The sequence below is a fragment of the Bombina bombina genome, chromosome 2 (assembly GCF_027579735.1).
Source record: "Bombina bombina isolate aBomBom1 chromosome 2, aBomBom1.pri, whole genome shotgun sequence".
NCBI lineage: Eukaryota > Metazoa > Chordata > Amphibia > Anura > Bombinatoridae > Bombina > Bombina bombina.
In genome coordinates, this window is record NC_069500.1 from 1,367,966,874 (window position 1) to 1,367,994,787 (window position 27,914).

Genomic DNA, 27,914 nt, shown 5'->3' on the forward strand with positions numbered 1-27,914 from the left:
ATTAGTGACAGCTGCATCTAATTACTATTAGGAGGTGTTTATATATTAAGGTAAACACCATGGTGGGTGGTGGAGGGAAGGAAGGTGGGCTAGTGCTTGTAAAACTGCTTTGCAAATCTGGGATTCTGATGTAAGTTGTGAGGCTATAAAAAGAGAGGAGTAAATGGAACATTCCTGGTATAGTATAGGGGGAGGAGAAGTTTGGGCCAGAGCAGAAGGGGAGAGGAAAGATTGAAATATTAAAATAAGAGTTAAAACAATTTCATAATAGCCCAACAGAATTAAAAAAGAAATGCACCCAATGTCTTGATTGGAGAGATTAGTGGTGAAGGTGGTTGTCTGTGTTGTGGGGTTGTGGTGGTTTATGGGTTAATTGTGTGATAGGGCAGAGAATAGGGAAATGTTTATGTAGTTGATTCATTTTTTGTATTAGTCATTTGTTTGGGCTAGCCCACCGTTTTTAAACCTATCCTAAGTCTTCCTTAACAAGCCAGATTTTGAGGATATTTAAACAACAGCACAGGTGAAATAATCAGTGGATTAGTAAACATGGTTATTTTACCTGCTCTCACTCAAGGTAATCCTTAAAATCTGGCCTGTTAGGGAGATATGAGTACAGATTAAAAAAAAACAGTGTGCTAGAGCAATAATTACTACGCACAAGGGTTATGGATTGCTAGCTGTAATAGCGTTCCACGTCACTTGATGCTTTACTCTTGTAATCTAGCCCCTTGTCATTTAGTTTTGTCCTGTTTAATCCAACTTTTTCTCTTTTTATTTATTTATTTTGGAAGTATATTAAATAGAAATTACTTCTGACACATTTGTGGAGGACAACCAGATGCCATTGGGTTAGTCAGAAAAATCGCTGACACAACTTGATAGTCTTAGAAGGGGCTTTTCTCTTGTGAATGTTCTTGTTTTATTTTCTTCTAGTTACTATAAATTTACTACAAAGCACTATGTGGCACCTTATGTGTTTGTTTTAAAAATTTTAGTAAACCAGGAAAAAAAAATTTTTTAATAGGTCAAGGATAATAATATAAAATATTACAACTAAATTCACACACAAATTATGCCTTGAAAGTAATTTTAATGGATTGCAATGCCACTGCCATGGTTTCACAATATTTGTAAGTTATATGTGTTTTGAAGCTAATTGAAACGCTTGAATACTTTTTGGTGACTGACTTTTAGGGTGATAGGGAATTTGAAAACTCATGTGAAGTATGTGGAAAAGCCCTTTAAATGGATTTTGAAAATACTTCAATACTTCTATGTATTATTTAAACCTCACATTTGTAACAGAGAGATAAGATTTGTTGTAGCATCTTTAAAATTTCATATCCTCCAACATATGGAAATTATTATTTGCTTCTTATTCTGAGTGTGAAAAATTGTCTTTTTCTTCCCAAAGTCTAAAAAAATAAAGTCCTAATACAGAAAGTTATTCACAAAGACAGACAGATATGTATATACTTGTTAAAACACACATACATTTTAACTACCGCTAATTGAAAGAATATAGCTAGATAGCTACAAAATCTTGAATTTCCCCTTTTGTTTCTGATCTGTTTTCCTATACAGCCTACTGTCTGTCTGACCCTGGTCTGACTTGTTTTGCAACTTGGATTCTGTATAAAATGCAAATTTCCTTTTTTTGAACTGAATCTCTTGGCTATGAGCAATATCTTGGATGATCCTGACATTTATCCTGTGTACTGCCTTCCTGATCTACGGCTAGATTATAAGTGGAGTGCTATTTAACGTTGTTTTTTTGCACGCATTGGGTACCGCACATATTACAAGTTAAAAAAAAAATTAAAAAATTGTAAAATTGGTTTAGTCATACGTTTACCTGACATGCACAAAAAAGCCAAAGTTACAATAACGCATCCACGTTAACGTATTCCTACAAAGATTTCAGGCTAGAATACAGGTGGAACACTATTTATCGCTCCCAATCTCATGCTAACTTTGCTCGACATAGGCTTTTTGCGCAGGTTAGGAACTGCACATATTACAAGTAGGGATGGGTGAATGTTCTGTAACATTCGAATAATTTAACGAATTTTAAAACATTTGCTTATTTCGGATTTCTAATTTTTTGTATAACATTATAATATTCCTTTAATGTAATAGTATTTCTAATGCTTTCTTTAAATGTAATATTCTATTTGAATTTTTCGAATCGATTCGAATTATGCAATATTCCAATTTAAAAAATTTGAATCTACATATTTTAATAGTATTTCTAATGCTTTCTTTTATTGTAATATTTGAATTATGCAATATTTGAAATAGAAACATTCAAATTGACATAGTATCAATTTACTAAATTCCCTACCACATGAACTATTGAACTTCTGAATAGTATTTGTTAAATCGCCCATCCTTAACTACAAGTTAAAACTAAAACCTTTTCACTCACAGGCTGACCAACGTGCAGAAAACTGAAGTTACAATATCACAACCGTGTTAACGGATTCTCCAATAGACTTCCATGGAGCATGAAAAGTGGTAAAAAAAACTAACCTTACTTGATCGTAAGCACGATAAAAAAATTTCAATGGCTCTAACCCGACATGAAATATGAATATTTCACATAACAACATATATGTTGTATTTTTCTCTTAATAGCTATATCTATCTATCTATCTATCTATCTATCTATCTATCTATCTATCTATCTATCTATCTATCTATCTATATATATGATTTTTGGTAAAATAATATATATATATATATATATATATATATATATATATATATATATATAATTATATATTGGTATAAATATAAACAGCTATGCATTGGATTATCTTTTTATAAATACTTAGAAAATATTCCCGTATGGGAAGATCATTGAAATGTGAAATATTTACACTAAAAAGATAGTATGACACATTTAAATATGAATATTGCATAAATATGATTCTTCATGTTTTCAGCTACTTGACTACAAAGTGCTCCAATGCATGTATATGTAAATATATATATATATATATATATATATATATATATATATATATATATATATATATATACATGTATATGATTGGGTTTCAATCCTATTGATTGATCCAATCAGCCAATAGGATTGAGCTTGCATTCTATTGGCTGTTCCAATCCGCCAATAGAATGCAAGCTCAATCCTATTGACTGATTGGATCAGCCAATAGGATTGAAGCTCAATCCTATTGGCTGAATGCATCAGCCAATAGGATTTTTTCACCTTTAATTCCGATTCGCTGAGAGAATTCTATCAGCCAATGGGAATTCAAGGGATGCCATCTTGGATGACATAATTTAAAGGAGAATTCATTGTTCAAGAGTACGTCGATTGAAGAGGATGCTCCGCGCCGGATGTCTTGAAGATGGACCCGCTCCATGCCGGATTGGATGAAGATAGAAGATGCCGTCTGGATGAAAACTTCTGCCCAGCTGGATGAAGACTTCTGACGCTTCGTTGAGGACTTCTGCTGGCCAATGCCCTTTTCAGGGCAATGGGGAGCTTAGGTTTTTTAGTTAGGATTTTATTTGGGGGGTTGGTTGTGTGGGTGATGGGTTTTTTTCTGTTGGGGGTTGTTTGTATTTTTTTTTACAGGTAAAAGAGCTGATTTCTTTTGGGCAATGCCCCGCAAAAGGCCCTTTTAAGGGCTATTGGTAGTCTAGTTTAGGCTAGGGTGTTTTTTTAGATTAGGTGTAATTAGTTTAAATATCTGATAATTTCTTTCTTTATTTTGTGTAATTTAGTGGGGTTTTTTTTTAGTTAATTGTATTTAATTTATGTAATTGATTTAATTGTAGTGTAAGGTTAGGTGTTAGTGTAAGACAGGTTAGGTTTTATTTTACAGGTAAATTTGTATTTATTTTAGTTAGGTAGTTAGTAAATAGTTAATAACTATTTACTAACTAGTCTACCTAGTTAAAATAAATACAAACTTGCCTGTGAAATAAAAATAAAACCTAAGCTAGCTACAATGTAACTATTAGTTATATTGTAGCTAGCTTAGGGTTTATTTTACAGTTAAGTATTTCGTTTTAAATAGGAATTATTTAGGTATTAATAGTAGGTTTTATTTTAATTACATTAAAGTTAGTGGGTGTTAGGGTTAGATTTAGGGCTAGGTTTAGGGGTTAATACATTTAGTATAGTGGTGACGACATTGGGGGCGGCAGATTAGGGGTTTATAAGTGTAGGTAGATTGCGGTGACACTGGGGGTGGGAGATTAAGGGTTAATAACATTATGTAGGTGTTGTCGATGTTGGGGGCAGCAGATTAGGGGCTAATAAGTATAATGTAGGTGTCGGCGATGTAGGGGACGGCAGATTAGGGGTTAATGAGTATAATGTAGGTGTCGGCGATGTCAGGGGCAGCAGATTAGGGGTTAATAAGTGTAAGATTAGGGGTGTTTAGACTCAGGGTTTATGTTAGGGTGTTAGGTGTAAACATAAATTTTCTTTCCCCATAGGAATCAATGGGGCTGCGTTACGGAGCTTTACGCTCCTTTATTGCAGGTGTTAGGCTTTTTTTCAGCCGGCTCTCCCCATTGATGTCTATGGGGAAATCGTGCACAAGCACGTAAAACCAGCTTACCGCAGCTCACTGCAGCGCTGGTAGTGGAGTGCGGTATGGAGCCCAATTTTGCTGTACGCTCACTTCTTGCCTGCTAACGCCGGGTTTTTGTAAACCTGTAATAGCAGCGCTGTAGGGAGGTGAGCGGTGCAAATAACTTGCAAGTTAGTACCACACCACTCATAACGCAAAACTCGTAATCTAGCTGTATGTTTGTAAATACATAAATACATATGTACACACATATAAAAAAATATACATTTTTAGACATGTACAGTATATCTACGTACCAATATGTTAAAGCCTTTGCCAGCCTTCATATCTTTGAGCCATTATAACTTTTGTATGCAATTTTTTCCCCAATCATTTTTATCAGATGGTGTTATTATAAATGTAACTGTAATTTGTATGTTGATTTTGATGTGTTTTGTGCAATTTTTTTTATCGAGCATAACATTTAACCAGAGTTCTGAAGTCGCACTTTCCCGATATTGCTTGTGTGCAATAGTTAGTGCCACTCGTAATCTAACCCTTTATTTAGATAGATACTGTAGATATAGATAGATAGATAGATAGATAGATAGATAGATAGATAGATAGATAGATGATAGATAGATAGACAAATACCTAAATTAATCTCTAAAAGGGATCATGGCACATATTACAAGAGTAAGTACAATGTTTTTCTAGCTGCAACTAAACACTATATTTGGCTTGTTTGTAAAATACAAATAAAATCAATGTGGTTTTCAAGAGAAGTAACACATGCAGTTAAAGGGACATAATACTCATATGCTAAATCACTTGAAACTGATGCAGTATAGCTGTAAAAAGCTGACAGGAAAATATCACCTGAGCATCTCTATGTAAAAAAGGAAGATATTTTACCTCACAATCTCCTCAGCTCAGCAGAGTTAAGTTCTGTGTAAAAAGTTATACTCAGCTGCTCCCAGCTGCAGGTAAAAAATAAATAAAAAAAATGAAGAAATGAACAGCAGCCAATCAGCATCAGCAGTGCTGAGGTCATGAACTATTTTACTGTGATCTCATGAGATTTGACTTAACTCTTATGAGATTTCATACTAAGATTCCTTTACCCGATTGGTGAAATAATATGAGAGTGCACAAGGCTCATCCCCTAAGCTGTCCTAGGACAGAGATACTAATATGCTGCTTAGAAATCCTTTGCAATGAAATGTGGCTACTGAGGAACTTTTGAGGTAAAATATCTTTCTTTTTTACATAGAGATGTTCAGGTGATATTTTCTAGTCAGCTTTTTACAGCTATACTGCATCACTTTCAAGTGTTTAAACATTTGGGTATTATGGCCCTTTAAGACAAAACAAGACAGTCTATCAAAAAATCAAACTCACTGGCTCAGAAGAGGATAAGAAAAAAATAAAACCCCAACAAAAATGACAAATCAGTTATTATGAAATTCTGAAGCTGATGCAGAATAGAACATAGCACAATCTGTAAAAAACGGTGAAAAAAACCTTCTTTAGATATATCAATGAAAAGAGAAAAAATAACTAAGGGATAGTGACTAAAGACTGATGATAGAGTAGTGGAAGGAGATAATCAGATAGCAAACTGTCTAAATGATTACTTTTGTTCAGTCTTTACAACAGATGGTAAAGATAGTGAGATTCCATTAAGGATCGTTACTTTAAATGATTATCAGCTAGATTACGAGTTTTGCGTTATGACTCAAATAGCATAGTTACGGGCCATAATGCCTGATTTTCCCTAACGCTGCTATTACAAGTTTGTGCAGCGCCACAAAAATCACTGTCTATGCTCAAATCCAGAACTCTCTCCCAGACCAGTAGTTATTGATGATAGATTGTTACCAAAAACATTCACGAATCGCTTCAAAAATATTATACAGTTCAATCCTATTGGCTGATCCAATCAACCAATAGGATTGAGCTCGCATTCTATTGACTGTTCCAATTCTATCAGCCAATCGAAATTGAAGGGACGCCATCTTGGATGACATCACTTAAAGGAACCTTCATTCATCAGTCGCCGTCGAACGAAGAGGATGCTCCACGTCGGATGTCTTGAAGATGGAGCCGCTCCACGCCAGATGGATGAAGATAGAAGATGCAGCCTGGATGAAGACTTCTGCCCATCTGGAGGACCTTTTCTGCCCGGCTTGGATGAAGACTTCTTCCCATCCGGAGGACCACTTCTGCTGGATGGATTTGTTGAGGACTTCAGCCCGGTTGGGTGAAGACTTCTCAAGGTAGGGTGATCTTCAAGGAGTTAGTGTTAGGGTTTTTTAAGGGGGGGTTTAGATTAGGGTTGGGTGTGTGGGTGGTGGGTTTTAATGTTGGGGGGGTTGTATTTCTTTTTCTACAGTTAAAAAAGCTGATTACTTTGGGGCAATGCCCCACAAACAGCCCTTTTAAGGACTATTTGTAATTTAGTGTAGGGTAGTGCTTTTTATTATTTTGGGGGGCTTTTTATTTTGTTAGGGGGATAAGATTAGGTGTAATTAGTTTAGAAATCTTGTAATTATTTTATTATTTTCTGTAATTTAGTGTTTGTTTTTTGTACTTTAGATAATGTTTTAAAATGTATTTAATTGTATTTAGTTTAGATAATTTATTTAATTATAGTGTAGTGTTAGGTGTAATTGTAATTTAGGTTAGGTTTATTGTACAGGTATATTTGTCTTTATTTTAACTAGGAAGTTATTAAATAGTTAATAACTATTTAATAACTATTCTACCTAGTTAAAATAAATACAAAGTTGCCTGTAAAATAAAAATAAACCCTAAGCTAGCTACAATGTAACTATTAGTTATATTGTAGCTAGCTTAGGGTTTATTTTATAGGTAAGTATTTAGTTTTAAATAGGAATAATTTATTTAATGATAGTAATATTTATTTAGATTTATTTAAATTATATTTAAGTTAGTGGGGGTTAGGGTTAGACTTAGGTTTAGGGGTTAAGAAATGTAATATAGTGGCGGCGACGTTGGGAACAGCAGATTAGGGGTTAATAAATATAGGTAGGTGGCGGCGGTGTAGGTGGGGCAGATTAGGGGTTAATAAATGTAGGTAGGTGGCGGAGGTGTAGGGGGGGCAGATTAGGGGTTAATACATATAATGTAGGTGGCAGCGGTGTAGGGGGCAGCAGATTAGGGGTTAATAAGTATAATGTAGGAGGCGGTGGGCTCCGGGAGTGGCGGTTTAGGGGTTAATATATTTATTAGAGTTGCAGCGGGGTCTGGGAGCAGCGGTTTAGGGGTTAATAATTGTATTTAGTTGCGGTGGGGTCCGGGAGCGGCAGTTTAGGGGTTAATATATTTATTAGAGTTGCGGCGGGGTCCAGGAGCAGCGGTTTAGGGGTTAATATATTTATTAGAGTTGCGATGGGCTCCGGGAGCGGCGGTTTAGGGGGTAAACAGTATAGTATAGTGTGGGTGTTTAGTGACAGGGTACCAAGAAAGCTGTAAAAAAGTCGAAGAGCAGCGAGATCGATGACTGTTAGTTAACAACAGTCATCTCTCCGTAATTGGTGTGCGGCTTTTTGACAACTTTTTTGATAATTTTGGAGACCGTATTTAGGTCCGCGGCAGCGATGTTTGGCAATCTTAGGCGAGCGTATTGGTGCCGTCGAATGCAGGTAAGTTGACAGGTTGATAAATAGAAGCCTATGCAATAGTTTAAATGCCCAATGTCTTGGGAGCAATAGATTGTACCCACATTGTGCTGCATGCTCCAGCATTAGAGATCTCCTACCGAAATCGCAAACACTTTCAAAGTCTGAACGTGTAGTTTGTTTGCGACGCATGGATGAGGATTATGCAGGTGTGTGCTAATTTCGGGGGGGCTTGTCATGATGCCCGCATCCTCAGGCAGTCGTCACTGTAGCGGCAGTTTGAGGAAAGACAGTTTCCCCATGGGTGGCTCATTGGTGAGTACTTGTGCACAGCATGGTTATGTAGTTAGGCAATTGCCACTGTAATGTTAAAAAACAGTTGTGTTTATGTAATGTGCAAAATGTGCAGCTATAGGATGCAATATGTATTTCTCTCTTTCAGCAAATGTCTAGTTTTAGCGAAAAACGCATATGTAGCAGGTCATAGCTTAAATGTGCAGATATAGGATGTGCTTTAACCATTTCTTGTCTTTCAGCAAATGTCTAATTTTAGAAACAAACAGATATGTAGCAGGTCATAGCTTAAATGTGCAGATATAGGATGCACTTTAACCATGTATATCTCTCTTTCAGCTAATGTCTAGATTTAGCAAAAAACAGATATGTAGCAGGTCATAGCTTAAATGTGCAGATATAGGATGCATTTTAACCATGTATTTCTCTCTTTCAGCAAATGTCTAGTTTTAGCGAAAAACAGATATGTAGTAGGTCATAGCTTAAATGGGCAGATATAGCATGCGCTTTAACCATTTTTTGTCTTTCAGCAAATGTCTATTTTAGAAACAAAACAGATATGTAGCAGGTCATAGCTTAAATGTGCAGATATAGGATGCGTTTTAACCATGTATTTCTCTCTTTCAGCAAATGTCTAGTTTTAGAAAAAACAGATATATAGAAGGTCATATCTTAAATGTGCATATATAGGATGTGCTTTAACCATGTATTTCTCTCTTTCAGCAAATGTCTAGCTTTAGCGAAAAACAGATATGTAGCAGGTCATAGCTTAAATGGGCAGATATAGGATGCGCTTTAACCATTTATTTGTCAATATCCCCAAATGTCTGGTTTAGGCGATTTTAGTATACACAAATGCATTGTATCATTGTATTTAAATGTATTTTCATATCATAATTTGTAAGATATTGGTAATATTGACAAGAGGGAGGCATTTTGGATTTTCAAGCTATATACACGCATGCGAAATGACATGAACATTGAGACTGATTTGATAAACCATTGGTAATCAATTGCTTGAAAATCCAATGCTAACCAAACTTGATATGAAATACGGTCTTTTTATGTCAAATAACTGTTAAACATATAGACAATAAAAACATCATAATAGCATAGCCTTGAGATACACTCTACAGTGAATAGTAATAAACAGACAATCATTAAATGAATGCCCATAATTGGCACGCTTATGGAGTGCATTTGTTATAAATCAGTAATATTCAAAATTGCTAGTGGAGTGTTAATGATAGATATAAAGCAATACCAATATCTAAAGTGAGTCCAAGTTCAAACAAAGTGTAGTTGAATTGGAATCCATACATACACCCTGTTCCAAATTATTATGCCAATGATATATTTCTCATTTACCTAAATAATTGATGTAAACAACAGTCAGCATAATTCTCATGTTATCAACTATTAATTAAGAGTACAATTCAAATTTTATTGAACAAACCTCCTAATGATAACTATCTGCTAGATTTAGAGTTTGGCGTTAGCCGTGAAAACCAGCGTTAGAGGCTCCTAACGCTGGTTTTGGGCTACCGCTGGTATTTAGAGTCTTGTAGGTAAGGGTCTAACGCTCACTTGCCAGCCACGACTTTTCCATACCGCAGATCTCCCTACGCCAATTGCATATCCTATCTTTTCAATGGGATCTTTCTAACGCTGGTATTTAGAGTCTTAACTGAAGTGAGCGTTAGAAATCTAATGACAAAACTCCAGCCGCAGAAAAAAGCCATGAGTTAAGAGCTTTCTGGGCTAACGCCGGTTCATAAAGCTCTTAACTATTGTGCTCTAAAGTACACTAACACCCATAAACTACCTATGTACCCCTAAATCGAGGTCCCCCCACATCGCCGCCAGTCTATTAAAATTTTGTAACCCCTAATCTGCCGACCGCACACCGCCGCCACCTACATTATCTCTATGAACCCCTAATCTGCTGCCCCTAACACCGCCTACCCCTATATTATATTTATTAACCCCTAATCTGCCGCCCCCAACGTCGCCGCTACCTACCTACAATTATTAACCCCTAATCTGCCGACCGGACCTCACCGCCACTATAATAAATGTATTAACACCTAATCCGCCTCACTCCCACCTCAATAACCCTATAATAAATATTATTAACCCCTAATCTGCCCTCCCTAACATTGCCGACACCTAACTTCAAGTATTAACCCCTAATCTGCCGACCGGACCTCACCGCTATTCTAATAAATTTATTAACCCCTAAAGCTAAGTCTAACCTTAACCCTTAAATCTAATGAAATAAATTAACTCTTATTAAATAAATTATTCCTATTTAAAGCTAAATTCTTACCTGTAAAATAAACCCTAATATAGCTACAATATAAATTATAATTATATTGTAGCTATTTTAGGATTAATATTTATTTTACAGGCAACTTTGTAATTATTTTAACCAGGTACAATAGCTATTGAATAGTTAATAACTATTTAATAGCTACCTAGTTAAAATAATTACAAAATTACCTGTAAAAAAAATCCTAACCTAAGTTACAATTAAACCTAACACTACACTATCAATAAATTAATTAAATAAAATACCTACAATTATCTACAATTAAACCTAACACTACACTATCAATAAATTAATTAAATACAATACCTACAAATAAATACAATTAAATAAACTAACTAAAGTACAAAAAATAAAAAAGAACTAAGTTACAAAAAATAAAAAAATATTTACAAACAGAAAAATATTACAACAATTTTAAACTAATTACACCTACTCTAAGCCCCCTAATAAAATAACAAAGCCCCCCAAAATAAAAAAATGCCCTACCCTATTCTAAAATGAAAATAGAAAAGCTCTTTTACCTTACCACCCCTTAAAAGGGCCCTTTGCGGGGCATGCCCTAAAGAATTCAGCTCTTTTGCCTGTAAAAAAAACACATACAATACCCCTCCCCAACATTACAACCCACCACCCACATACCCCTAATCTAACCCAAACCCCCCTTAAATAAACCTAACACTAAGCCCCTGAAGATCTCCCTACCTTGTCTTCACCACACCAGGTTCCAAAAGAGCCTCCGAAGTCTTCATCCAAGCCCAAGCGGGGGCTGAAGAGTGATGTCCATCCTTGATCCAAGTGGCGGCTAAAGAATTCCATCTTCGGGCAGAAGTCTTCATCCTATCCGAGCAGAAGAGTAGATCCGGACCGGCAAACATCTTCATCCAAGCCGCATCTTCTATGTTCTTCCATCCGATGACGAGCGGCTCCATCTTCAAGACCTCCAGCGTGGATTCATCCTCTTCTTCCGACGTCCTAAAACAGAATGAAGATTCCTTTAAGGGACGTCATCCAAGATGGCGTCCCTTGAATTCCAATTGGCTAATAGGATTCTATCAGCCAATCGGAATTAAGGTAAGAAAATTCTGATTGGCTGATGGAATCAGCCAATCAGATTCAAATTCAATCCGATTGGCTGATCCAATCAGCCAATCAGATTGAGCTCGCATTCTATTGGCTGATCAGAACAGGAATAGGAATAGGAATAATTTATTTAATAAGAGTTAATTTATTTCGTTAGATTTAAATTATATTTAACTTAGGGGGAGTGTTAGGGTTAAGGTTAGACTTAGCTTTAGGGGTTAATAAATTTATTAGAGTAGCGGCGAGGTCCGGTCGGCAGATTAGGGGTTAATACTTGAAGTTAGGTGTCGGCGATGTTAGGGAGGGCAGATTAGGGGTTAATAATATTTATTATAGGGTTATTGAGGCGGTAGTGAGGCGGATTAGGGGTTAATAATTTTATTATAGTAGCGGTGAAGTCCGGTCGGCAGATTAGGGGTTAATACTTGAAGTTAGGTGTCGGCGATGATAGGGAGGGCATATTCTGGGTTAATAATATTTATTATAGGGTTAGTGAGGCGGATTAGGGGTTAATAACTTTATTATAGTAGCGATGAGGTCCGGTCGGCAGATTAGGGGTTAATAAGTGTAGGTAGGTAGCGGCAACATTGAGGGCGGCAGATTAGGGGTTAATAAATATAATATAGGGGTCGGCGGTGTTAGGGGCAGCAGATTAGGGGTACATAGGGATAACGTAGGGTGTGGCGGTGTACGTAGGGTGTGGGGTTAAAAATATATGCAGGGGTCAGTGATAGCGGGGGCGGCAGATTAGGGGTTACTAAGTGTAAGGTTAGGGGTGTTTAGACTCGGGGTACATGTTAGAGTGTTAGGTGCAGACATAGGAAGTGTTTCCCCATATAAAACAATGGGGCTGCGTTAGGAGCTGAACGCTGCTTTTTTGCAGGTGTTAGGTTTTTTTTCAGCTCAAACTGCCCCATTATTTCCTATGGGGGAATCGTGCACGAGCATGTTTTTGAAGCTGGCAGCGTCCGTAAGCACCGCTGGTATTGAGCGTTGCAGTGGCGGTAAATATGCTATACGCTCCCTTTTTGGAGCCTAACGCAGCCCTTCTGTGAACTCTAAATACCAGCGGTATTTAAAAGGTGAGGGGGGAAAAAAGCCAGCGTTAGATACGCGGGTCGTTACCGACAAAACTCTAAATCTAGCCGTATTTTTTTTTCCAAAATAAAAAACGTACAATGCACTGTTCCAAATTATTACGCACAGTAAGTTTTAAAACACTTTAGGTTGTAAAGAACTGAACATTTTCATTTGTTGTGTTTGCAGCATATTTACTGAAATCAAAAGCTATTTCAATCAAACTTTGAACAACATTTTAACTTTTTAAACATTTTAACAGGTCACATTACATTTTAACATAGGACCCTTATTTGATAGCAGCTTCACAAGTCTTGCATCCATTGAACTTGTGAGTTTTTGGACAATTTCTGCTTGAATTTGTTTGCAAGATGTCAGAATAGCCTCCCAGAGCTGCTGTTTGGATGTAAACTGCCTCCCACCCTCATAGATCTTTTGCTTGAGGATGCTCCAAAGGTTCTCAATAGGATTGAGGTCAGGGGAGGATGGAGGCCACACCATGACTTTCTCTTCTTTTATCCCCATAGCAGCCATTGATGCAGAGGTATTCTTTGCAGCACGAGATGGTGCTTTGTCATGCATGAGGATGATTTTATTATGGAAAGCATAGTTCTTCCTTCTGTACCAGGGAAGGAAGTGGTCAGTCAGGAACTCCACATACTTTGCAGAGGTCATCTTTACACCTTCGGGGACCCAAAAGGGGCCGACCAGCTCTCTTCCCATGATTCCGGCCCAAAACATGACTCCACCACCACCTTGCTGATGTCACAGCCTTGTTGGAACAGGGTGGCCATCCACCAACCATCCACTACTCCATCCATCTGGACCATCCAGGGTTGCACGGCACTCATCAGTGAACAGGACTGTTTGAAAATTAGTCTTCATTTATTTTTCTGCCAAATGCAGCCGTTTCTGCTTGTGAGCATTGGTTAGTGGTGGCCGAATGGAAGGTTTATGCACAGTTGCAAGACTCTGGAGGACTCTACACCTTGATGTCCGTGGGATTCCAGAGGCACCAGCAGCTTCAAATATCTGTTTGCTGCTATGTAATGGTATTTTAGCAGATGCTCTCTTGATCCGATGCATGGATCTGGCAGAAATCTTCCTCAATATGCCTTTATCTGCACAAATCCATCTGTGCTCTGAATCAGCCACAAATCTCTTAATAGTGTGATGATCACGCTTAAGTTTTCGTGAAATATCTAATGTTTTCATACCTTGTCCAAGGCATTGAACTATTTCACTCTTTTTGGCAGCAGAGAGATCCTTTTTCATCCCCTTATTGCTTGAAAATGGTGCTCTGCTTAATAATGGAATGGAACACCCTCCTTTAGTAGTTTTTCCTTTAATTGGGCTCACCTGGCAATCTAATTATCACAGATGTCTGAGATTGTTTTCAGTGATCAAAAGAGCCCTGAGACACAATGCCATCCATTAGTTAAACTGAAAAAAAAAATAATCTTTGTGACACTGAAATAGAATTTGCATAATAATTTGGAACTGGGTGTATATGTTTTGTCTAAGCAATTAGATAACATAAGTATAATAAATGGATTAATAATGCCATATATGTAAATACTTTTAGATGGTAATAAATAATAATTGCTTTATACTTAGGGAAATTAGTGCATATTTCATAGCAATATATAGAGCAGATAAGGACAACATTTTATATAAACAATACTGAATGAGTATACATAGCCTTTCATCTACATCAGGGGTTAATAATAGAATAGACACATAGCACAGACTACCAATCAAACAAGAGGGAGTGGAATAAAGCCGCACAGCTGAGACTGACAAAGAGAGTCTATGATTAAGGCCAATCAGGGCCGAAACATGTTAGACGTGTCTACCTGTCTGTGCCATGTTTTTTTTTATTTCAAGCTATGATTTTAAAGTGGAAACAATAAAGATATTTTTAAGTTTTAGCTAGGTAGTTATTAAATAGTTAATAACTATTTAATAACTATTCTACCTAGTTAAAATAAATACAAACTTGTCTGTAAAATAAAAATAAACCCTAAGCTAGCTACAATGTAACTATTAGTTATATTGTAGCTATCTTAGGGTTTATTTTATAGGTAAGTATTTAGTTTTAAATAGGAATTATTTAGGTAATGATAGTAATTTTCTTTAGATTTATTTAAATTATATTTAAGTTAGGGGGTGTTAGGGTTAGACTTATGTTTAGGGGTTAATACATTTAGTATAGTGGCGGTGACGTTGGGGTCGGCAGATTAGGGGTTAATAAATGTAGGTAGATGGCGTCGATGTTAGGGATGGCAGATTAGGAGTTAATAATATTTAACTAATGTTTGCGAGGCGGGAGTGTGGCGGTTTAGGGGTTTATATGTTTATTATAGTGGCGGCAATGTTGGGGAAAGCATATTAGGGGTTAATAAGTGTAGGTAGGTGGCAGTGACATTGGGGATGGCAGATTAGGGGTTAATAAATATAATGTAGGTGGCGGCGATGTTGGGGGCTGCAGATTAGGGGTTCATAAGTATAATGTAGGTGGCGGCAGTGTCCAGAGCAGCAGATTGGGGTTAATAAGTGTAAAATTAGGGGTGTTTAGACCCGGGGTTCATGTTAGGGTGTTAGGTGTAGACATAAATTTTATTTCCCCATAGGAATCAATGGGGCTGTGTTAAGGAGCTCTACGTTGCTTTTTTGCAGGTGTTATACTTTTTCTCATCTGGCTCTCCCCATTGATTCCTATGGGGAAATCATGCACAAGCACGTATAACCAGCTCACCGCTCACTTAAGCAGCACTGGTATTGGAGTGCGTTAATGAGCAAAATTTTGCTCAATGCTCACTTCTTGTCTTTTAATGACGGGTTTTTTAAAAACCTGTAATACCAGCGTTGTAGGTAAGTGAGCGGTGAGACAAAACTGCTTGTTAGCACCGCACAGCTCAAAACGAAAAACTCGTAATCTAGCCGATACTTAAACTATTTAGCCCACAAATGATTCTATACAAATCTAATTAAAGCACCTGAAGTTATATATATTCTTAATGTAAACAGACAGTTTATATGCCAATTTATCTAAGCTGAAATAAATTCTTAATTATCTACAATTAAGATAAATTCTAATATATATATATATATATATATATATATATATATATATATATATATGCAAAGATAAATTACGTAGCCTTAATGATTAGTTTTAAACTACACAGGGCTATGAAACACAAGTTTAAAATACAAATAATGCCCTTTTAAATTTAATAACTGTAATCTAACTATAGCCTTTGATTTAGAATATTAAATATACTTAACAGTTTGTTATACTTTACCCAAATAACCAATTAATGTTTCATTTTTCTCCGATAAATAAATTTCAACTCATAAAATAAAAGAGGGAATTCTTGCAAGATGGTTAAAATTAGGCTCAGATTGCTTTATATAGACTGGTTCCCAAGGCAACAGTTTGTCAGTCAAAATAAGGAAATGTAAACATTAAGTGATCAAAAAATTAGAGTATAATGTCCTTTTAGAGTCTGCACTAAGTCATTAATAAGCTGCATTAAAGGAGGGAGATAAGTGGACACTTTACATACAACATCCTCACACAGGTCAAATGTATATTCATATAACAGGATTGAGTATGACAATATGTGGAATGGGTATTAAAGGGACATAAAACCCAAATATTTTCATTCATGATTCAGATAGAGGATACAATTTTAAGCAACTTTCTAATTTACTTCTATCTAATCTGTTTCATTCTCTTGTTATCATTTGTTGAAGGATCAGCAATGCCCTAATGGTTTCTAAATGAACACATGGGTGAGCCAATCACAATCGATATATATGTAAACACCAATCAACAGCTAGGACCTTGGTTCTCTGTTGCTCCTGGGTTTGCTTATATAAACCTTTCATCCAAGGATAGCAAGAGAAGGAAGCACATTAAATAATAGAAGTAAATTGGAAAGTTGATTAAAATTATATTCTCTATCAGAATCACGAAATAGAAATATTGGGTTTCATGTCCCTTTAAAGAAAATATATATTTATGGTTTACTGTCCCTTTAAATGTATATAACCTTTCATGAGTTATACAGTCATTGATTTAAATATATTATCTTATTTAGACATGACTGCATATTTATTTAGAAAATTTCACATTGCATATTTACTATTAGAATATTGGCTATTATGTCATCTATTTAGCTTTAGTTAATAGCTTGTGATGGCTATTTCATTTGAGTGAAAGGGAAATGCAACCATGGGGCAAATCTATCAAGCTCCGTATGGAGCTTGAAGCCCCGTGTTTCAAAGGAGCCTTCATGCTCGCCAGAAACACCAGTTATAAAGCAGCAGTCTAAAGACCGCTGCTCCATAACCTGTCTGCCTGCTCTGAAAAGGCAGACAGACATTGCCGCAATTCAACCCAATCGAATACGATCACAAGAGCTGCTGGTGCAATGCTGAATGCGGAAAGCGTATTGCTCTCCGCATTCAGTGAGGTCTGTCGGACATGATCCGCTGATCAGATCATGTCGGACAGACATTTCATAAATAGGCCCCCATAAGTTCATCTTCCATGATTCAGACAGAGACAATTTGAATCTAAAATAAAATGGACTTTAATAAGCACATATAGTTCATTCTCATGATATCCTAAATTTGCACAAACTATTGGCTAGATTACGAGTTTTGTGTTAAGCTGAAAAAGCAGCGTTAACAGGTCCTAACGTTGCTTTTTCACTACCGCTGCTATTAAGAGTCTTGCAGGTTTAGGGGCACCACACACTTCTTTGGCCTTACCGCAAAATGACTTACGTAAACTTTGTAAACCCTTTTTTTCTATGGGACTTCCATAGCGCTGGTATTACGAGTGTGTCCTGGTAGGCTAAAAAGTCAGTGGTACACCCTCTACCGCTAAAATCCGTAACGCATTCTAAAGTCAGTAGTTATGAGTTTTACACTACAACGCCATAGCATAAAACTCATAACTAAAGTGCTAAAAAGTACACTAACACCCATAAACTACCTATTAACCCCATAAACCGAGGCCCTCCTGCATTGCAAACACTATAATAACAATTTTAACCCTTAATCTGCCTCTCCGGACATCACCGCCACGTTAATAAACATATTAACCCCTAAACCACCGCACTCCCGCCTCGAAAACACTAGTTAAATATTATTAACCCCTAATCTTCCACACCTAACATACCCGCCACATACATTATACTTATTAACCCCTAATCTGCCGTCCCCAACGTCGCCGCCACTATATTAAATGTATTAACCCCTAAATCTAAGTCTAACCCTAATCCTAACACCCCCTAACTTAAATATAATTTAAATAAATCTAAATACAATTACTATCATTAACTACATTATTCCTATTTAAAACTAAATACCTATAAAATAAACCCTAAGTTAGCTACAATATAACTAATAGTTACATTGTAGCTAGCTTAGGGTTTATTTTTATTTTACAGGCAAGTTTGTATTTATTTTAACTAGGTAGAATAGTTATTAAATAGTTATTAACTATTTATTAACTACCTAGCTAAAATAAATACAAATTGACCTGTAAAATAAAACCTGACCTAAGTTACACTAACACCTAACACTACACTACAATTAAATAAATTAACTAAGTTAGGGGGTGGAACTGGCTAGCAAAGAGAGCAGACGCATATTCATGGAGCTCCTGTACTATGCCTAGTTAAAGATGTTTTTGCATCTAATATTCAAGTGAGCTAGACCCATAAACTTTACAGATACCAAAGACAATAATTTCTGCTTATTACTCTGTGAACAAACCCTGAATTTATAGCATGTCAACCTATACAGACTGCAGCGAAGTTTGAGGCCTTGCATTTTGGTCAGACTGGGTGAGGTGTAATCTTTCCTGAAGGGCTAGATGAACCCTTGCTTTGCCACTATGAAAATGGACCTGGAGTCAGCACTAGATAAATTTGAGGATCGCTGCTGTATGACCCTGGAAGGTCACTATTCGGTGATGAGTGATTTACTTATACAGCTCAGTATACAGCTCCTTAGCCAACGCAGGAGTCAAAATGGTGGCGATCAATGGAGACTGTCTAACACTATTCATACCCAGTCTATGGGAGACCTGGAACCCACTGTCCCTGTGAAAGCCGCAACTACTTGGGCTGAAACAAACAAGCAGCTTTGCACTAACAGCTATGAGACACCGCAGGTCACCCTGAGTGAACGGCGAAGTGAACTTAGCGTACAAGTGTTTATGCCAGCTGAAGACCCAGAGTTAAGTATCTATTTAGAGGAGCGCAAGAGAGGGACAGCACATAATCTACCTGGGGCAGCGGAGATGGGGCTATTGTCTTCAGAATGGTCAGCGGTTGGATTTGCACGGCTCAAGGGAGCACTCTCTCAGGGTGAAGATTGGCCGCAATCCAGAGGAGCCTACGATCCTCCTCAGACAGATCTCATACAGCGCAGAGCTAGATCGGCCTCCCTTGGGAGCAAAGGTGCAGTGGTTCAGCATACACAAATCTGGCTACAAGAACATGGCGATGCACACACCGAATACTTGAGTTCTCTTAGTGCATGTTTCTACACCAAGAACCTAATACCTGATCGTTATTGGCATTATACATCCTACCGTTACAGAAGAGGAATAGGCTAGAAGTCTCAGGTTCTTTACTGGTAGGGTCTGTTACATGTGTACTGACATTTGAGGCCCTTAATATTAAGCTAGACTTATCCACAGTCTGCTCTTTGTACACTCAGTCACCTTTTTACCCCTCATCTAGAAGAGATAGACTAACTGTCTTCTGATATGGCGGTCTTGATGCCACAGCTCGCTGTCAAACAGGACGCACTTGAATTTGGGACATTTTACTCTACTTTATGTATACAAGTTAAGACGGCCACCAGCTGAACATACAGGCAGGCTCTACAAGTTTATTTTAGGTTGTATTAATGTCTGCTCCCTTAGCAGTTTAGGATTGTTAAACCATGCATATGTGATAGTTAATATTATACTCGGTTTACAGCTGCATACAGTTTATGCTTTATGTATAGTAGGCTTTTAGTTAAATGTAATCATTGTTCTATATTGCATGTCAGTTTCGCTCTATATCCCTCCCACGCTACAGGATATACTCAGGGCATTTTGTATGGCTCTTGACCGGCCTCCTGTGTGACTCTGTTATCAACGTGTGCATGATAGCCCCTCAGGATGCAGCTTACTGAATGTTTATATAGGACCTGTAATGTTCCTATCGGTTCAAACACTGTTACATAATTCTTCATCACTATGATGCCACGGTCTGTGTATATACCTTTGAGAAATTGCAATATGAGACAGGGTTCTTAATTACTAATATAGCAAAAAATGTGCATTTGCTCAGGTGACTATAGAAACACTTAACGTAGTACTGGTGCTCACATGTTAACCTATTACTGAGGGCCACTCAGAAAACTAAATTATATAGGATGATGCAAGACAGGTTCACTAACACTGGCTCTGGACTCATAACTTGACCATTTGCATATCCTTGACCCCAAATATCCATGTGCCCTTAAGCTAGCTAAGGCATACAAACCTTATTCTAAGTTTAAGTCTCTCCCAGATTCCCCTCCTAAGCTTACATGTTTTCCTTAAAAATGTTGTTTCTTTATGTGCCAGCGTTGCCACTCTGAGTGAATATATATGATGTTTACTTACTTAGTGGCTTCCATAATACTAATCTATGCCTATCTTTTTAAGGCACTTATAACCATTCCAAAATATGTTTGAACCTCCTTATTTAGAGCCAAAATCTTATCAATGTTACCCTGTCTATACTATAGCTATATTATTATCTTCATCTACTAACGCCTTTAAAGGAAGGTTTATAAGGATAACAATGTTGTTATTTAGTACATGCCTGCTTAAATTGTTTATTAATTATTACCTAAAATGTGTATTCGTTAAATCTCTATGCATAGTTAACCTAGCTTCACGCAGTGCTTATAATCTGGTTTGCTGAGACTATTACTGCACACCCATTCCACATTAATGTCACAAACGTTAGAATCTTTAGTAGTCACTTGCCTGAATCTCAATTCCAACATGGGCTATTTGTACATATAGAGGTTTTCTATCTTAGTTTTTCCCCAATGCTATAGAATAACCCCCCAGCTAATGTTTTTAAATATAGATTCTCAAAAGAAGTAAGTTCAACTTATGTCCAATAGCTATTACTATTATGCTTGTACTTGACAATGGGCACTTCTATCATTTTTTTTAAGAAATGCAGCTGGATAATTCTAATGCATTGAAATTTATTGTGCACTACCTTTGGAGTGCAGACATATTGCATGAGAACAGTATATCAATCCTCTTGATTGTTCTTTTTCTTGCTCATAGAAGTTCAAATAAGTTATATATGCATTTGAGATAGAGCTACAGTTTACTAAGCAAATTTACTATCTATGAATTCATTCCATAGACCTAACTAATACCCATGTTTTATATGTCAGACATGGTCTTAGTCTTTATTGCTATGTTTTAACTGTTAAGTCTCCCCCATTTACAGCATTAGTTTATTCCTCATGTTGCTCATTTTAAGTGGGGTAATCCTCGAATGTACCTATTTGCTCTATGGACCTAACTAACACACTTATTCTAGGTGCAATACCTGATTTTAGCTATTGAATACATGTTGTTGAATGCATAACGTAATATTTACTTGCAAAGTGTCTACATTAGTTAGGCAGAGGCTCCCAATTGCTATGCATATGCCACATAGTACTAATAATAGAGATCTATTTAGGGGTGAGATGAGTAATGCTTGAGAAAGGCATTCAGAGGAGCTAGTACAATATATTTTGTCTGATTCCCGATGGAACGTTTAACTTTTTTGCTTATTATTAAAATATCCATTTATATACCCCCAATATGCTTATGCATGGCCAATAACAAATGGATAGATAACCCAACTTTATGGCTTATTTAAATTTCTACACTGGCAAGGATAATAGCCCCCACCAAGTTCTCTAAAATACTTTTATATATCTTTGGCTCCGCCCTCCACCTTTTCCCCCTATATATAGCGGTGCTTACCCGCTGAATTTCCCCCTCTCCCTTCTCTATATACGCATTTACGTGCTTTTTGAAGCTCTTAAAGAGCTGGACATCTGGCCATCAGATATCTTTTGTCTTATATACTTTTGGCCCATGGGGCCTTAACCTATATTCCTAACTGGTCAGTCATTCATGTTATATTATTGAAAAACTGAGGTTTCATTAGCCTTTCACCAATGTATTATATAGTTGCCGAAATGCTTAGGTCAATCTTGTATGTGTTTCGCTCTTCTGACAAAAAGGTGTACTATGTTTTATGTTTGTTATGCAAAAACCTCAATAAAAAATTATATATAAAAAAAATAAATAACTAAGTTAAAAACAATTAAATAAATTAAATTAAATTAGCTAAATCACAAAAACAAACACTAAATTACAGAAAATAAAAAACAAATTACAGATCTTTAAACTAATTACACCTAATCTAATAGCCCGATCAAAATAAAGAAAAGCCCCCACAAAATAAAAAAAACCTAGCCTAAACTAAACTATCAATAGCCCTTAAAAGGGCCTTTTTTCGGGGCATTGCCCCAAAGTAATCAGCTCTTTTACCTGTAAAAAAAAAATACAAACAACCCCCCAACAGTAAAACCCACCACCCACACAACCAACCCCGCAAATAAAATACTAAGTAAAAAAACCTAAGCTCCCCATTGCCCTGAAAAGGGCATTTGGATGGGCATTGCCCTTAAAAGGGTATTTAGCTCTATTGCAGCCCAAAGCCCTACCCTAAAAAATAAACCCACCCAATACACCCTTAAAAAACCTAACACTAACCCCCTGAAGATCGACTTACTGTTCTGAAAACCGGACATCCATCCTCAAGTAAGCGGCAGAAGTCTTCATCCAACCGGGCCGAAGTCCTCAACGAAGCCGGGAGAAGTCTTCATCCAAGCCAGGCGAAGTGGTCCTCCAGACGGGCAGAAGTCTTCATCCAGACGGCATCTTCTATCTTCATCCATCTGATGCGAAACGGGTCCATCTTCAAGACATCCGACGCGGAGCATCCTCTTCATCCAGAGTCTTCTTACAGAATGAAGGTTCCTTTAAATGACGTCATCCAAGATGGCATCCTTAGATTCCGATTGACTGATATAATTCTATCAGCCAATCGGAATTAAGGTAGAAAAAATCCTATTGGCTGATCCAATCAGCCAATAGGATTGAGCTTGCATTCTATTGGCTGATGGGTGAATCTCATTTTTTACTTCCCCATATAAAAGCCCATTACACATTGTCATTTTTGTCAGTTCTCTAATGCCTGTTGGTGTACAGTATATACAATATATATATTTATATATATACATATATATATATATACATATATATATATATATATATATATATATATATTAAAACCAACAGGATGTTTCCCAGGTTCACAAAGGTGGAAAGTACTGCACTGGTTAAAGCGGTCGAGGAGTTTTATCTGCAGCTGTTTGGGACTAAGAAGAGGTCAACGAATCAGTCGATTAAGAGGGACCTCTGGGTGTTTTTCACCATTTCTGTGAATTTGGTGAAAGATGTCCAGAGGCCCCCAGATCAAATCATGCAGAGATTCTGGGATATGAGGTTGCGGCTTCGCAATGAAGTCCACCTCATGAGGGAGTGGGCAAAAGCCTGTCGGACAGGTGGAAATCAGGATCCACCCCCACGGAAACTTTTCCTACAACCTTATGAGGAGACTTTATGCGCCCTCCTCAATCTCTGTTTCCCCCGCAGATTTGCTTCCGCACGCTCCTCAGCCCCTTCACAGTCCCCAGCTGCTGGCTCTGAAACTCCCGACTCGGAGGCCAGTGCAGCTCTAATCAGAGCGCCAAAACAATATGAAAATATTTGTGTAAAAATATTGTGGATAAATGTTATTTGTGATGTTATAAACAAATTGATAAAATATACCTTAATAAAATATAACTACTAAAAAAATGTGCATATGCAAACAGTCCACTTGACTGAACAGAGAGGGTGTTTCCAACTGTGTAATATTGTCCATATGACAAGAAGAAACAAAATTTTGATATCCAAGATCTGGTGGCAGGCAACCCCTTCAAAAATGCTTGCTGGTGTCTCAAGGTGATAAATATGCAGATAATGCATAATCAATAGCATACAAAACCCCTACAGCGCAAGTAATGTTCTACTCACAGGATCCAAGACACTTGAGAAGTGTCACAGAAGCCTCCTGGACTCTTGAAGTCATCCAGATAACTTTCTCTCTCGAGATACTGGGTCAGCTGTACTCCAGCTGTACTCCAGCGGGTTGTCGATACAATGTTACAGAGACTTGTGAACCAAATAGTTAGCCTAATGGCGGCCACACCACTCTCTAGACTCACTGCAACATACAATGAGTACCCCTTCACATGCTCGAAAGCAGCAGCAATTAACCACAAAGATAATGTGATTCACCCTCCGTGGTGAAATGATAGCAACAAAGTGTATAAAAATATTGTGGATAAAAGTCTGATACGATAAAAGTCTTTATTTTAACACAATGTTTCTCGGTCAGACACAACTGTTTCATCAGGTGTATATAATACAAATTATATTGCACAATTTTAAACACTAAAGTCGGCGTCCACTATTTCGCAAAGCGCTTGCGTGGGGTGTGCCACCAACATACTTATTTCTATTGGAGAGTGTCCTCCCAATGATACTAAGAGGATTCGCACATACCTCCGATAATTCATAAAGATGCTGTGTGCTATACTAACAAGAATGAATCACAACAATAGTGTATATTAAGTATTACATCAGCACCAAGGTTGAATCGCTGGTTAATAATCGTGTGGAGACCTGTCGTAACTTATAATGGTGATAGCTTACAATCCCTACTATCTAACAATATGGAATGCTACTGTCTAATAATATGGAGTGGAAGATATTTAACTATATGCACATCACCATACAACACTTATATAAAAAAAAACTATATTAAAAGGTATATATAATATATATATATATATATATATATATATATATATATATATATATATATATATATATATATATATATATATATATATATATATATATATACAAAATATAATGCATAAAAAAATCCTATACATAAAATATTAAATATATATTCACCGTACATTGTACTAATGATAGAAACATATTAATATCGTGTACATAAAGTACCACTACAATAAAATAAAATTAAATAAAATATGATAAACAGCCCCAGGGAAGATCTATAATATCTCACTGGAACAGTGTTTTAAACCAACTAAATAAGTTATAGATGTCACATGTGTTTTGATGGCGAATTTCTCCTTACTGACATATGATGTAAAATCTGTTCTCTTTCCTGTGGTATATATACAAAGACCACAGTTGAGGCGATTACATCTATAAAAGTTGTCTGGTTATGTATTTTCATCACTATTTTACTGGGAGCAAGTTTACTTTTTAAAGTGGGTGCTCTCCTAAAAGTGCAACTAGGACTTGCACCTATGCTCTCTTTTAATAGTGGATCTCCTGCTAATAAATGCCAGTATTTCTTTAATATATTTTTTAATTATATTATGATTATTGTTGTATTGAGTAATATATCTTACTCCCTTCTCCCTTGTCTCATCTCGTTTTTTAGCTGGATCCTCTGATGTATGGGCCACCAAATTTTCCTCCATATGTTTGTCAAAAAAATCCTCCCTATACTTATTTCTGGCCTTTACATAACACTCTTCTATTAATTCACTGGGATAATGTTTTTACATAAATCTATTTTTCAATATCAGCGCTTGACTATCAAATGTATCTAAATTGGTACAATTTCTGCGTATCCTGCAGAATTGGTTGTACGGGATATTCTTTTTCCAAGGCAGATGAGGGTTGCTCTTCTAATTCAAGTAGTTATTTGTATCAACTGACTTGAAAAAAGGTTTTGGTAGTAACACAACCAGAATGATCCCAATTTAATATTAGATCTAGAAAGTAAATGCTAGTCTCTTCAATTCTAGAGGTGAAACTAAGGCCTATTTCATTGCCATTCAAAGTATTAACACATTTTTGGGCGTCTAACTTGTTTCCCTCCCAGACAAACAAGAGGTTGTCAATAAAATGGCCATAGAAGACCAGATTCGCCCCAAATCTAGAGGAATAAATATACCTCTCTTCAAATGACCCATAAATAAATTGGCAATATTTGGGGCAAATCTGGTCCCCATGACCGTGTCTTTTATTTGGAAGAAAAACTTTTCCTGATAAACAAAATAATTGTGTTTAAGTACAAAAGTTATAAACTCCAACAGAAACTCCCTCTGTCTGTCTGGCAAATATATATTGTTTTTGAGGAAGTATTCAATTGCTTCCACACCTAGATAATAAGCAATATTGGAATATAAGGCGGAGACGTCACAAGTCAGCCATAAGAGTTCTCTGTTAGTTTTTTTAATCTTGGATATTTTAGAGATAAGGTCTGGGGTGTCTTTGATATATGATGGTAACATTAAAACCGATTTTTTCAGGAATTGGTCAACATATTCAGATAAATTACATGTCAAATTGCCAATTCCTGAAATTATCGGTCTTCCTGGTGGATCAAAAAGGCTTTTATGGATCTTGGGGAGATGGTAATAATATGCTAAATTGGGTGTATATGGAATTAGATAATCTCTTTCTTTTTTAGTCAGTATTCCTTCCAACCAGCCTGTGTCTATCATATTAATGAGACTAGCAATACATTTCTTGGTGGGATTAAAAGATAATCATTTATAATATTCTACATCTAAGAGTTTCCTATTGACTTCCTTTATATAGTCACTCAAATTTTGCAATACTGTCCCTCCCCCTTGTCTGCCTGTCTAATCACCAAATTCCTAGTGGATGCTAGACCAGATAATGCTTTCATTTCATATATATTCAAATTGGAATTTTTTATGTTACCCATAGGTAAACTCCCAAATTCTTCTAATACCAACGTCTGGAACAATTGAATACTGTACCCCGTACTGGGGGGATTAAAGTTGGATTTGGAAACTGAATTAATGTAATTATCAAAAAGCTCATCATATAGAGTGTCTGGTTCAAAATAAACAATATCTGTTTTTGTTTGTTCTAGCATATCATCTGTAAGAATGGGTAAATACTCCCGGCCTTTGAGTTGTTTCTTACAAAAATATCTTTGAATTGATCATTTGCGTGGAAATTTGTTTAAATCAACAAATAATTCAAATAGATTGTGGTTATTTGAGGGACAAAAAGAAAGACCTCTATTGAGGACACAGACCTCATTTGTAAGGATATGATCAGGATATGATCAGATAAATTGAATGAATATATATATATATATATATATATATACAGTTTCTTTAGGGAAAGCACAATCTCACCATTCCATATAATGCCACGGTGCTCTGCTAAAATGCATCCAAGTATTTCACAAAGTGCAGGCACTCATTGGTCTTGTTAAAATATCCAAAATTTTATTAAGGCATTGTTAAAAAAGTGACATAACGTTTTGGCACTGCATTGTGCCTTTGTCAAATGTCAGCATGTAATCACAGAATATACAGCACACTTAACACCATCTAACACAAATGTTAAAAACATACCCCTTATAAAGATAAGTTAAGGACAGAAGTTACCGCCACACAGCCGCTCGCGTCTTCCCATTACGGCACTGACGTCACGTAGGCACAGAACGTACCTAGCGTGATGACGCATGGCACGGCGTTGCCATAGCGACGTCGGAAAGCCTACAGCATCAGAGCAGGTGTCAGACACAACGCGCCTGCGTGTAACTTGCACCCCTATAGGAAAAGCGCGTTGCCTACGGCAACATATTAAACATAAACAAGAGTGACAAGCGGATAAGTGAAATCGGTACTAACACCGGCATA